Consider the following 14395-nt stretch of genomic DNA (forward strand, 5'->3'; position numbering starts at 1 on the left):
AATTGCATCAGGATTTAATACAAAGGCACAATGCCAACTTAAGTTCAAGAAGCGTGAATCTTCTAAGAGTTTGATTTTTGAGCGGCTGGTGGGAGACCAGCACCTGTGCAGGTTTACTGTGTCGCTAGGTCCTTCACATTGACCACGAAACACAGAAACTGCTTCTGGATTGAACACAAAAGCACAATGCCGATATAAGTACAAGAAGAGTGCATCTTCAACGGGTTTGTGCTTTGAGCGGCTCCTGGGAGACCAGTATTACATTCCGATGCACCAGTGCAGGTTTGCTGTATACCTTAGACCTTAACATTGACCATGAAACACAGAAATTGCATCGGGATTGAATTCAAAAGGCACAATGCCAACTTAAGTACAAGAAGAGAGAATCTTCCAAGATTTTGTGCTTTGAGCGGCTCCTGGGAGACAAGTATTAGGTTCTGATGCACCAGTGCAGGTTTACTGTATCCCTTGAACCTTCACATTGACCATGAATCACAGAAATAGCGTCGGGTTTGAATACAAAATGCACATTGCCGACTTAAGAAGAAGAAGGGTGAATCTTCTAAGAGTTTGTGATATGAGCGGAACCGGGGAGACCAGTATTAGATTACGATGCACCAGTGCAGGTTTACTGCAATCCTTGGACCTTCACATTGGCCATGAAACACATAAATAGCATCGGGATTGAATACAAAAGGCACAATGCCAACTTAAGTACAAGAAGAGTGAATCTTCTAAGAGTTAGTGTTTTGAGTGGCTCCTGGGAGACCAATACTAGATTGCGATTCACCACTGCAGGTTTGCTGTATCCCTTGGACCTTCACATTGAACATGAAACACAGATATTGCATCGGGATTGAATACAAAAGGCACAAGACTTGTATTACATTCCGATTCACCAGTGCAGTTTTGCTGTATTTCTTGGACCTTCACATTGACCATGAAACACAGATATTGCATCGGGATTGATGACAAAAGGCACAATGCCGACGTAAGTTTCCCTTGGACCTTCACATTGACCATGAAACACACAAATTGCATCCGGATTGAATACAAAAGGCACAATGCCGACTTAAGTACAAGAAGAGTGAATCTTCTAAGAGTTTGTGATTTGGGGGGTTCCTGGGAGACAAATATTAGATTCCGATCCACCAGTACCGGTTTATTGTGTCACTTGTATCTTCACACTGACCATGAAGCACAGAAATTTCATCGGGATTGAATACAAAAGGCACTATGCCGAATAAAGTACAAGAAGAGTGAATCTTCTAAGTGTTTGATTTTTGAGCGGCTGGTGGGAGACCAGCACCTGTGCAGGTTTACTGTGTCGCTTGGTCCTTCACATGGACAATGAAACACAGAAATTGCTTCGGGATTGAACACAAAAGGCACAATGCTGACATAAGTACAACAAGAGTGCATCTTCAACGGGTTTATGCTTTGAGAGGCTACTGGGAGACCAGTATTAGATTCCGATCCACCAGTGCAGGTTTACTATATAACTTGGACCTTTCCATTGACCATGAAACACACAAATTGCATCGGGATTGAATACAAAAGGCACAATGCCGACTTAAGTACATGAAGAGTGAATCTTCTAAGCGTTTTGTGCTTTGAGCAATTTCTGGGAGACCAGTATTAGATTCCGATGCACCAGTGGAGGTATTCTGTATCCCTTGGCCCTCCACATTGACCATGAAACACAGAAATTGCATCGGGATTAAATACAAAAGGCATTATGCCGACTTAAGGACAAGAAGCGTGAATCTTCTAAGACTTTGTGCTTTGAGCGGCTCCTGGGCGACCAGTATTAGAATAAGAGCCACTAGTGCGGTTTTACCTCATCCCTTGGTGCTTCACATTGACCTTGAAACACAGAAATTGCATCGGGATTGAATACAAAAGGCACAATGCTCTACTTAAGTACAAGAAGAGTGAATCTTCTAAGAGGTTGTGCTTTGAGCGGCTCCTGGGAGACCAGTATTAGATTCCGATGCACCAGTGCAGGTTTGCTGTATCGCTTGGCCTTCACATTGACCATGAAACACAGTAATTGCATCGGGATTGATGACAAAAGGCACAATGCGGACTTAAGTTTCCCTTGGACCTTCACATTGACCATGAAACACAGAAATTGCATCGGGATTGAATACAAAAGGCACAATGCCAACTTAAGTACAAGAAGAGTGTATCTTCTAAGAGTTTGTGCATTGAGCGGCTCCTGGGAGACCAGTATTAGATTCCAATGAACCAGTGCATGTTTACTGTATCTCTTGGAAATTCACGTTGACCATGAAACACAGAAACTGCATCGGTATGGAATACAAAATGCACAATGCCGGCATAAGTACAAGAAGAGTGAATATTCTAAGAGTTTGTGTTTGAGCGGATATTGGGAGACCAGCACCTGTGCAGATTTACTGTGTCGCTTGGTCCTCCACATCGACATTGAAACACAGAAATTGCTTCGAGATTGAGTACAAAAGGCACAATGCCAAATTATGTACAAGAAGAGCGAATCTTCTAAGAGTTTGTGCTTTGAGCGGATCCTGGCAGAACATCATTAGTTTCAGCTGCACCTGTGCATGTTTACTGTATCCCTTGGACCTTCACATTGACCATGAATCACAGAAATTGCATCAGGATTGAATACAAAGGCACAATGCCGACTTAAGTACAAGAAGAGTGAATCTTCAGAGAGTTTGATTTTTGAGCGGCTTGTGGGAGACCAGCCCCTGTGCAGGTTTACTGTGTCGCTTGGTCCTTCACATTGACAATGAAACACAGAAATTGCTTCGGGATTGAACACAAAAGGCACAATGCTGACATAAGTACAATATGAGTGCATCTTGAACGGGTTTGTGCTTTGAGCGGCTCCTGGGAGACCAGTATTAGATTCCGATGCACCAGTGGAGGAATTCTGTATCCCTTGGACTTTCACATTGACCATGAAACACAGAAATAGCATCGGGATTGAATACAAAATGCATAAGCCAACTTAAGGGCAAGAAGAGTGAATCTTGTAAGACTTTGTGCTTTGAGCGGAACCTGGGCGACCAGTATTAGATTCCGATGCAACAGTGGAGGTATTCTGCATTAAGATGCACTAGTGCGGGTTTGCTGTATCACTTGGACCTTCACATTGACCATGAAACACAGAAATAGCATCGGGATTGAATACAATAGGGACAATGATCTATTTAAGTACAAGAAGAGTGAATCTTCTAAGAGGTTGTGCTTTGAGCGGCTCTTGGGAGACCAGTATTAGATTCCGATGCATTAGTGCAGGTTTACTGTATGCGTTAGACCTTCACATTGACCATGAAACACAGAAATGTCATTGGGATGGAACACAAAACGCACAATGCAGACTTAAGTACACGAAGAGTGATTCTTCTAAGAGTTTGTGCTTTGAACGGCTCCTGGGAGCGCAGTATTACATTCCGCTGCACCAGTGCAGGTATACTGTATCCCTTACACCTTCACATTGACCATGAAACACAGAAATTGCATCGGAATTGAATACAAAATCACATTGCCAACTTAAGAACAAGAAGGGTGAATCTTCTCAAACTCTCTGATTTGAGCGGCTCCTGGGAGACCAGTAATGGATTCCGATGCACGAGAGCAAGTTTACTGTATCATTTGGACCTTCGCATTTACCATGAAACACAGAAATTGCATCAGGTTTGAATACAAAAGGCACAATGGCGACTTAAGTACAAGAAGAGTGAATCTTCTAAGGGTTTGTGCTTTGAGCGGCTCCTGGGAGACCAATATTAGATTCCGCTGCACCAGTGGAGGTTTGCTGTATCACTTGGACCTTCACATTGACAACGAAACACAGAAATTGCATCTGGATTGAATACAAAAAGCTCAAGACCAGTATTAGATTCCGATGAATCAGAGCAGGTTTGCTGTATCGCTTGGACCTTCACATTGACCATGATACACAGATATTGCATCGGGATTGAATGCAAAAGGCCCAATGCCGACTTAAGTACAAAAAGAGTTAATCTTCTAAGAGTTTGTGTTTTGAGCGGTTTCTGCGAGACCAGTATTAGATTCCGATGCAACAGTGGAGGTATTCTGCATCCCTTGTAGCCTCACATTAAATATGAGACACAGAAATTGCATCAGGATTTAATACAAAAGGCACAATGCCGACTTAAGAACAACAAGAGTGAATCTTCTAAGACTTTGTGCTTTGAGCGGCTCCTGGGAGAATAGTTTTGGATTCCGATGTACCAGTGCAAGTTTACTGTATCCCTTGGACCTTCGCATTTACCGTGAAACACAGATATGGCATCAGGATTGAATACAAAAGGCTCAATGCCGACTTAAGTACAAGAAGAGTGAATCTTCTAAGAGTTAGTTTTTTGAGCGGCTCCTGGGAGACCAATATTAGATTCCGATGCACCAGTGCAGGTTTACTGTATCCCTGCTCTTCACATTGACCATGAAGCACAGAAATTGCATCGGGATTGATTACAAAAGGCACAATGCCGACTTAAGTTTCATTTGGACCTTCACATTGACCATGAAACACAGAAATTTCATCGGGATTGAATACAAAAGGCACATTGCCGACTTAAGAACAAGAAGAGTGAATCTTCTAAGAGTTTGTGATATGAGCGGGAACATGGAGACCTGTATTAGATTACGATGCACCAGTGCATGTTCACTGCATTCCTTCGACCTTCACATTGGCCATGAAACACATAAATTGCTTCGGGATTGAATAGAAAAGTCACAATGGCATTTTAAGTACAAGAAGAGTGAATCTTCTAAGAGTTAGTGCTTTGAGTGGCTCCTGGAAGACCAATATTAGATTCCGATCCACCAGTGCAGGTTTACTGTATCCCTTGGACCTTCACATTGACCATGATACACAGATATTGCATCGGGATTGAATACAAAAGGCACTAGACTAGAATTAGATTCCGAATCACCAGTGCAGTTTTTCTGTATTACTTGGACCTTCACATTGACCATGAAACACAGAAATTGCATCGGGATTGATGACAAAAGGCATAATGCGGACTTAAGTTTCCCTTGGACCTTCACATTGACCATGAAACACAAAAATTGCATCGGGATTGAATACAAAAGCACAATGCCAACTTAAGTACAAGAAGAGTGAATCTTCTAAGAGTTTGTTTTTTGAGCGGCTTCTGGGAGACCAGTATTAGATTCCGATGCTCCAGTGCAGTTTTACTGTAGCCCTCGGGCCTTCATATTGACCATGAAACACAGAAATTGAATCGGGATTGAATACAAAATGCACAATGCCGACTTAAGTACAAGAAGAGAGAATCTTCCAAGAATTTGTGCTAGGAGCGGATCCTGGGAGACCAGTATTAGATTCCGATGCACCAGTGCAGGTTTACTGTATTTCTTGGGCATACACATGTCCCGTGAAACACAGAAATTGCATCTGGATTGAATACAAAAGGCACAATGCGACTTAAGTACAAGAAGAGTGAATCTTCTAAGAGTTACTGTTTTGAGTGGCTCCTGGGGGACCAGTATTAGATTCCGGTGCACCAGTGGAGGTTTACTGTATCCCTTGGGCCTTCACATTGACCATGAAAGACAGATATTGCATCGGGATTGAATACGAAAGGCACAAGACTAGTATTAGATTCCGATGAACCAGTGCAGGTTTGCTGTGTCCGTGGACCTTCACATTGACCATGAAACATAGAAATTGCATCGGGATTGAATACAAAAGGCACAATGGCGACTTAAGTGCAAGAAGAGTGAATCTTCTAAGAGTTTGTGCATTGAGCGGCTCCTGGGAGGCCAGTATTAGATTCCAATGCCCTGGTACATGTTTACTGTATCTCTTGGAAGTTCACGTTCACCATTAAACACAGAAACTGCATCGGGATGGAATACAAAAGGCACAATGCCGACTTAAGTACAAGAAGAGTGAATCTTCTAAGAGTTTGTGTTTTGAACGGCTCCTGGGAGACCAGTGTTACATTCCGATGCACCAGTTCAGGTTTACTGTATCCCTTGGACCTTCACATTGACTATGAAACACAGAAATTGCATCGGGATTGAAAACAAAAGCACATTGCCAACTTAAGAACAAGAAGAGTGAATCTTCCAAGACTTTGTGCTTTGTGCGGCTCCTTGGAGACCAGCATTGGATTCCGATGCACCAGTGCAGGTTTACTGCATCCCTTGGACCTTCGCATATACCATGAAACACAGAAATTGCATCTGGATTGAATACAAAAGGTACAATGCCGATTTAAGTACAAGAAAAGAGAATCTTCTAAGGGTTTGTGCTTTGAGCGGCTCCTGGGAGACCAGTATTAGATTCCGATGCACCAGTGCAGGTTTGCTGTATACCTTGGACCTTAACATTGACCATGATACACAGAAATTGCATCGGGATTGAATTCAAAAGGCACAATGCCAACTTAAGTACAAGAAGAGAGAATCATCCAAGATTTTGCGCTTTGAGCGGCTCCTGGGAGACAAGTATTAGGTTCTGATGCACCAGTGCAGGTTTACTGTATCCCTTGAACCTTCACATTGACCATGAAACACAGAAATAGCGTCGGGTTTGAATACAAAATGCACATTGCCGACTTAAGAAGAAGAAGGGTGAATCTTCTAAGAGTTTGTGATATGAGCGGAACCGGGGAGACCAGTATGAGATTACGATGCACCAGTGCAGGTTTACTGCAATCCTTGGACCTTCACATTGGCCATGAAACACATAAATAGCATCGGGATTGAACACAAAAGGCACAATGCCAACTTAAGTATAAGAAGAGTGAATCTTCTAAGAGTTAGTGTTTTGAGTGGCTCCTGGGAGACCAATACTAGATTGCGATTCACCACTGCAGGTTTGCTGTATCCCTTGGACCTTCACATTGAACATGAAACACAGATATTGCATCGGGATTGAATACAAAAGGCACAAGACTTGTATTACATTCCGATTCACCAGTGCAGTTTTGCTGTATTCCTTGGACCTTCACATTGACCATGAAACACAGATATTGCATCGGGATTGATGACAAAAGGCACAATGCCGACGTAAGTTTCCCTTGGACCTTCACACTGACCATGAAACACACAAATTGCATCCGGATTGAATACAAAAGGCACAATGCCGACTTAAGTACAAGAAGAGTGAATCTTCTAAGAGTTTGTGATTTGGGGGGCTCCTGGGAGACAAATATTAGATTCCGATCCACCAGTACCGGTTTATTGAGTCACTTGTATCTTCACACTGACCATGAAGCACAGAAATTTCATCGGGATTGAATACAAAATTCACTATGCCGAATAAAGTTTAAGAAGAGTGAATCTTCTAAGTGTTTGATTTTTGAGCGGCTGGTGGGAGACCAGCACCTGTGCAGGTTTACTGTGTCGCTTGGTCCTTCACATTGACAATGAAACACAGAAATTGCTTCGGGATTGAACACAATAGGCACAATGCTGACATAAGTACAACAAGAGTGCATCTTCAACGGGTTTATGCTTTGAGAGGCTACTGGGAGACCAGTATTAGATTCCGATCCACCAGTGCAGGTTTACTATATAACTTGGACCTTTCCATTGACCATGAAACACACAAATTGCATCGGGATTGAATACAAAAGGCACAATGCCGACTTAAGTACATGAAGAGTGAATCTTCTAAGCGTTTTGTGCTTTGAGCGATTTCTGGGAGACCAGTATTAGATTCCGATACACCAGTGGAGGTATTCTGTATCCCTTGGCCCTCCACATTGACCATGAAACACAGAAATTGCATCGGGATTAAATACAAAAGGCATTATGCCGACTTAAGGACAAGAAGCGTGAATCTTCTAAGACTTTGTGCTTTGAGCGGCTCCTGGGCGACCAGTAATAGAATAAGAGCCACTAGTGCGGTTTTACCTCATCCCTTGGTGCTTCACATTGACCTTGAAACACAGAAATTGCATCGGGATTGAATACAAAAGGCACAATGCTCTACTTAAGTACAAGAAGAGTGAATCTTCTAAGAGGTTGTGCTTAGAGCGGCTCCTGGGAGACCAGTATTAGATTCCGATGCACCAGTGCAGGTTTGCTGTATCGCTTGGACCTTCACATTGACCATGAAACACAGAAATTGCATCGGGATTGAATACAAAAGGCACAATGCCGACTTAAGGACAAGAAAAGTGAATCTTCTAAGAGTTTGTGATATGAGCGAAACCAGGGAGATCAGTATTAGATTACGATGCACCAGTGCAGATTCACTGCATTCCTTGGACCTTCACAATGGCCATGAAACACACAAATTGCATCGGGATTGAATACAAAAGGCACAATGCCAACTTAAGTACATGAAGAGTGAATCTTCTAAGCGTTTTGTGCTTTGAGCGATTTCTGGGAGACCAGTATTAGATTCCGATGCACCAGTGCAGGTTTGCTGTATCGCTTGGACCTTCACATTGACCATGAAACACAGTAATTGCATCGGGATTGATGACAAAATGCACAATGCGGACTTAAGTTTCCCTTGGACCTTCACATTGACCATGAAACACAGAAATTGCATCGGGATTGAATACTAAAGGCACAATGCCAACTTAAGTACAAGAAGATTGTATCTTCGAAGAGTTTGTGCATTGAGCGGCTCCTGGGAGACCAGTATTAGATTCCAATGAACCAGTGCATGTTTACTGTATCTCTTGGAAGTTCACGTTGACCATGAAACACAGAAACTGCATCGGTATGGAATACAAAATGCACAATGCCGGCATAAGTACAAGAAGAGTGAATCTTCAGAGAGTTTGATTTTTGAGCGGCTTGTGGGAGACCAGCCCCTGTGCAGGTTTACTGTGTCGCTTGGTCCTTCACATTGAATATGAAACACAGAAATTGCTTCGGGATTGAACACAAAAGGCACAATGCTGACATAAGTACAATATGAGTGCATCTTGAACGGGTTTGTGCTTTGAGCGGCTCCTGGGAGACCAGTATTAGATTCCGATGCACCAGTGGAGGAATTCTGTATCCCTTGGACTTTCACATTGACCATGAAACACAGAAATAGCATCGGGATTGAATACAAAATGCATAAGCCAACTTAAGGGCAAGAAGAGTGAATCTTCTAAGACTTTGTGCTTTGAGCGGAACCTGGGCGACCAGTATTAGATTAAGATGCACTAGTGCGGGTTTGCTGTATCAGTTGGACCTTCACATTGACCATGAAACACAGAAATAGCATCGGGATTGAATACAATAGGCACAATGCTCTATTTAAGTACAAGAAGAGTGAATCTTCTAAGAGGTTGTGCTTTGAGCGGCTCTTGGGAGACCAGTATTAGATTCCGATGCATTAGTGCAGGTTTACTGTATGCGTTAGACCTTCACATTGACCATGAAACACAGAAATGTCATTGTGATGGAACACAAAACGCACAATGCAGACTTAAGTACACGAAGAGTGATTCTTCTAAGAGTTTGTGCTTTGAACGGCTCCTGGGAGCCCAGTATTACATTCCGCTGCACCAGTGCAGGTATACTGTATCCCTTACACCTTCACATTGACCAGAAACACAGCAATTGCATCGGAATTGAATACAAAATCACATTGCCAACTTAAGAACAAGAAGGGTGAATCTTCTCAAACTCTCTGATTTGAGCGGCTCCTGGGAGACCAGTAATGGATTCCGATGCACGAGAGCAAGTTAACTGTATCATTTGGACCTTCGCATTTACCATGAAACACAGAAATTGCATCAGGTTTGAATACAAAAGGCACAATGGCGACTTAAGTACAAGAAGAGTGAATCTTCTAAGGGTTTGTGCTTTGAGCGGCTCCTGGGAGACCAATATTAGATTCCGCTGCACCAGTGGAGGTTTGCTGTATCACTTGGACCTTCACATTGACAACGAAACACAGAAATTGCATCTGGATTGAATACAAAAAGCTCAAGACCAGTATTAGATTCCGATGAATCAGAGCAGGTTTGCTGTATCGCTTGGACCTTCACATTGACCATGATACACAGATATTGCATCGGGATTGAATGCAAAAGGCCCAATGCCGACTTAAGTACAAAAAGAGTTAATCTTCTAAGAGTTTGTGTTTTGAGCGGTTTCTGCGAGACCAGTATTAGATTCCGATGCAACAGTGGAGGTATTCTGTATCCCTTGTAGCCTCACATTAAATATGAGACACAGAAATTGCATCAGGATTTAATACAAAAGGCACAATGCCGACTTAAGAACAACAAGAGTGAATCTTCTAAGACTTTGTGCTTTGAGCGGCTCCTGGGAGAATAGTTTTGGATTCCGATGTACCAGTACATGTTTACTGTATCCCTTGGACCTTCGCATTTACCGTGAAACACAGATATGGCATCAGGATTGAATACAAAAGGCTCAATGCCGACTTAAGTACAAGAAGAGTGAATCTTCTAGGAGTTAGTTTTTTGAGCGGCTCCTGGGAGACCAATATTAGATTCCGATGCACCAGTGCAGGTTTACTGTATCCCTGCTCTTCACATTGACCATGAAGCACAGAAATTGCATCGGGATTGATTACAAAAGGCACAATGCCGACTTAAGTTTCATTTGGACCTTCACATTGACCATGAAACACAGAAATTTCATCGGGATTGAATACAAAAGGCACATTGCCGACTTAAGAACAAGAAGAGTGAATCTTCTAAGAGTTTGTGATATGAGCGGGAACATGGAGACCTGTATTAGATTACGATGCACCAGTGCATGTTCACTGCATTCCTTCGACCTTCACATTGGCCATGAAACACATAAATTGCTTCGGGATTGAATAGAAAAGTCACAATGGCATTTTAAGTACAAGAAGAGTGAATCTTCTAAGAGTTAGTGCTTTGAGTGGCTCCTGGAAGACCAATATTAGATTCCGATCCACCAGTGCAGGTTTACTGTATCCCTTGGACCTTCACATTGACCATGATACACAGATATTGCATCGGGATTGAATACAAAAGGCACTAGACTAGAATTAGATTCCGAATCACCAGTGCAGTTTTTCTGTATTACTTGGACCTTCACATTGACCATGAAACACAGAAATTGCATCGGGATTGATGACAAAAGGCATAATGCGGACTTAAGTTTCCCTTGGACCTTCACATTGACCATGAAACACAAAAATTGCATCGGGATTGAATACAAAAGCACAATGCCAACTTAAGTACAAGAAGAGTGAATCTTCTAAGAGTTTGTTTTTTGAGCGGCTTCTGGGAGACCAGTATTAGATTCCGATGCTCCAGTGCAGTTTTACTGTAGCCCTCGGGCCTTCATATTGACCATGAAACAAAGAAATTGCATCGGGATTGAATACAAAATGCACAATGCCGACTTAAGTACAAGAAGAGAGAATCTTCCAAGAATTTGTGCTTTGAGCGGATCCTGGGAGACCAGTATTAGATTCTGATGCACCAGTGCAGGTTTACTGTATTTCTTGGGCATTCACATGTCCCGTGAAACACAGAAATTGCATCTGGATTGAATACAAAAGGCACAATGCGACTTAAGTACAAGAAGAGTGAATCTTCTAAGAGTTAGTGTTGAGTGGCTCCTGGGGTACCAGTATTAGATTCCGGTGCACCAGTGGAGGTTTACTGTATCCCTTGGGCCTTCACATTGACCATGAAAGACAGATATTGCATCGGGATTGAATACAAAAGGCACAAGACTAGTATTAGATTCCGATGAACCAGTGCAGGTTTGCTGTATCCCTTGGACCTTCACATTGACCATGAAACATAGAAATTGCATCGGGATTGAATACAAAAGGCACAATGGCGACTTAAGTGCAAGAAGAGTGAATCTTCTAAGAGTTTGTGCATTGAGCGGCTCCTGGGAGGCCAGTATTAGATTCCAATGCCCTGTTGGATGTTTACTGTATCTCTTGGAAGTTCACGTTCACCATTAAACACAGAAACTGCATCGGGATGGAATACAAAAGGCACAATGCCGACTTAAGTACAAGAAGAGTGAATCTTCTAAGAGTTTGTAATTTGAGGGTCTCCTGGGAGACAAATATTTGATTCCGATCCACCAGTGCCGGTTTACTGTATCACTTGGGTCTTCACACTGAGCATGAAACACAGAAATTGCATCGGGATTGAATTAAAAAGGCACAATGCCAAATTATGTACATAAAGAGTGAATCTTCTAAGAGTTGGTGCTCTGAGCGGATCCTGGGAGAGCATTATTAGATTCAGCTGCACCTGTGCATGTTTACTGTATCCCTTGGATCTTCACATTGACCATGAAACACAGAAATTGCATCAGGATTGTATACAAAGGCACTATGCCGACTCAAGTACAAGAAGAGTGAATGTTCTAAGAGTTAGATTGTTGAGCGGCTGGTGGGAGACCAGCACCTATGCAGGTTTACTGTGTCGTTTGGTCCTATACATTGACTAAGAAACACAGAATTTGCTTCGGGATATAACACAAAAGGCACAATGCCGACATAAGTACAAGAAAAGTGCATCTTCAACGTGTTTGTGCTGTGAGCGGCCCCTGGGAGACCAGTATTAGATTCCGATCCACCAGTGCAGGATTTACTGTATACCTTGTACCTTTCCATTGACTATGAAACACAGAAATTGCATGAGGATTGAATACAAAAGGCACAATGCCGACTTAAGTACAAAAAGAGTTAATCTTCTAAGAGTTTGTGTTTTCAGCGGTTTCTGCGAGACCAGTATTAGATTCCGATGCAACAGCGGAGGTATTCTGTATCCCTTGTACCTTCACATTAACCATCAGACACAGAAATTGCATCGGGGTTGAATACAAAAGGCTCAGTGCCTACTTAAGTACTGGAAGAATGAATCTTCTAAGAGTTTGCGTTTTGAACGGCTCCTGGGAGACCAGTATTACATTCCGCTGCACCAGTGGAGGTTTACTGTATCCCTTGGACCTTCACATTGACCATGAAACACAGAAATTGCATCGGGATTGAATACGAAAGGCACAATGCCGACTTAAGAACAAGAAGAGTGAATCTTCTAAGAGTTTGTGATTTGAGCGGAACCTGGGAGACCAGTATTAGATTACGATGCACCAGTGCAGGTTTACTGCGTTCCTTGGACCTTCACATTGGCCATGAAACACATAAATTGCATCGGGATTGAATACAAAAGGCACAATGCCGACTTAAGAACAAGAAGAGTGAATCTTCTAAGAGTTTGTGATTTGAGCGGAACCTGGGAGACCAGTATTAGATTTCGATGCACCAGTGCAGGTTTACTTTATGCCTTGGTCCTTCATTTTGACCATGAAACACAGAAATTGCATCGGGATTGAATACAAAATGCACAATCCCGATGTATGCACAAGAAGTGTGAATCTTCTAAGAGTTTGTGCTTTGAGCGGCTCCTGGGAGACCAGTATTAGATTCCGATTGACCAGTGCAGGTTTACTGTATTCCTTGGATCTTCTCATTAGCCATGAAACACAGAAATTGCATCGGGATTGAATTCTAAAACACAATGACGACTTAAGTACAAAAAGAGTGAATCGTCTAAGAGTTTGTGTTTTGAGCGGCTCCTGGGAGACCAGTATTAGATTCCGATGCACCACTGCAGGTTTACTGTATCCCTTGGACCTTCACATTGACCATGAAACACATAAACTGCATCGGGATTGTATACAAAATGCACAATGCCGACTTAAGTACAAGAAGAGCGAATCTTCTAAGAGTTTGTGTTTTGTGTGGCTCCTGGTAGACCAGTAATAGATTCCGACGGACCAGTGCAGGTTTACTGTATCCCTTGGACTTTCACATTGACCATGAAACACAGAAATTGCTTCGGGATTGAATACAAAAGGCACAATGCCAACTTAAGTACAAGAAGAGTGAATCTTCTAAGAAATAGTGCTTTGAGCGGCTCCTGGGAGACCAGTTTTAGATTCCGATGCACCACTGCAGGTTTACTGTATCCCTTGGATCTTCACATTGACCATGAAACACATAAACTGCATCGGGATTGTATACAAAATGCACAATGCCGACTTAAGTAGAAGAGTAGTGAATCTTCTAAGAGTTAGTGCTTTGAGCGGCTCCTGGGAAACCAGTATTAGATTCCGATTCACCGGTGCAGGTTTACTCTATCCCTTGGAACTTCACATTGACCATGAAACACAGAAATTGCAGCGGGATTGAATACAAAAACACAATGATGACTTAAGTACAAAATGAGTGAATATTCTAAGAGTTTGTGCTTTGAGCGGCTCCTGGGAGACCAGTATTAGATTCCGATGCACCAGTGCAGGTTTACTGCATCCCTTGAATCTTCACATTGACCATGAAACAGAGAAATTGCAACGGGAATGAATACATAAGGCACAATGCCAACTTCATTACAAGAAGTGTGAATCTTCTAAG

This window comes from Schistocerca americana, chromosome 3 (genome assembly GCF_021461395.2).
Source record: "Schistocerca americana isolate TAMUIC-IGC-003095 chromosome 3, iqSchAmer2.1, whole genome shotgun sequence".
NCBI classification, from domain to species: Eukaryota; Metazoa; Arthropoda; class Insecta; order Orthoptera; family Acrididae; genus Schistocerca; species Schistocerca americana.